We start from the raw sequence: 813 nt of genomic DNA, 5'->3' as shown, positions 1-813 counted from the left end.
GTGTTATGAAATACCCCATTTGTGACTAGTTATTGTCAATCATTTAAATTAATCAACTGAAAAAACACGAATAATGTTACACCATTTATTTTCCATAGCACGTATTGCATAACAATAAGGCAGTGGAATGTGTGAAAGCGCGCAAGCATACACATACACCGATCATGCCTACGCTTGCATGTATGCATAACATAAACATGGGACCGCATGTCCAATAATTATGCAATGCTTGAGGCTGTAAACACTGAGGCTAAAACTTGCAGGACCTAGTGAGCCGAGTTGATAAGTTAAGTGGTAAAATACCTGGTGCCTGCCGATAAGATCTCCGTAACGGATGGCCCGGGCATGGTGGTCGTCCAGGGTCGCCGTCGTGAGGTCGGCTGGGGATTAGGGGAGGGGAGGGGCGGGAGGGTGAAGGAAGGGGGGGAGGGGAGGGAATGGGCGGGAGGGTGAAGGAAGGGGGGGGAGGGGAGGGAAGGGAAGGGAGGGAGAAGGAAGGGGGGGAGGGGAAGGAAGAGTCGGGAGGGAGAAGGAAGGGGGAGGAAGGGAGGGAAGGGGCGGGAGGGAGAAGGAAGGGGGGGAGAGAGAAGGGGGAGGCTTGAGGGGTAAGAAAAGGTGCATGGGTGAGGCGCTTGGATCCCGAAGAGAATCTTGGGCCGACGTCGGGTTCCGTGTTCACGCACAGAATGAAGTCGAATGAACTCTATTTCCCTATTGATATCTTCACGCGAAAACTCTTGCTCGCAGAGAGAGGCTATTTTAGAAAAACAATAAATCGAAAGTTAAACAGAAAACTGACAAATGAAATGAGAA

The 813-nt window shown here is 50.4% G+C and overlaps 1 protein-coding gene across 1 annotated transcript in view; it reads left to right on the top strand.

Moving 5' to 3' along the window:
* Positions 1-813, top strand: part of LOC119590758 (serine/threonine-protein phosphatase PP1-2-like) — a 25,270-nt gene that overhangs the window by 450 nt on the left and 24,007 nt on the right. The window lies entirely within an intron of this gene.

The sequence above is a fragment of the Penaeus monodon genome, chromosome 27 (assembly GCF_015228065.2).
Source record: "Penaeus monodon isolate SGIC_2016 chromosome 27, NSTDA_Pmon_1, whole genome shotgun sequence".
NCBI classification, from domain to species: Eukaryota; Metazoa; Arthropoda; class Malacostraca; order Decapoda; family Penaeidae; genus Penaeus; species Penaeus monodon.
The sequence above is the reverse complement of the archived record's forward strand: the minus strand, read 5'-3'. Positions and strand labels throughout refer to the sequence as shown.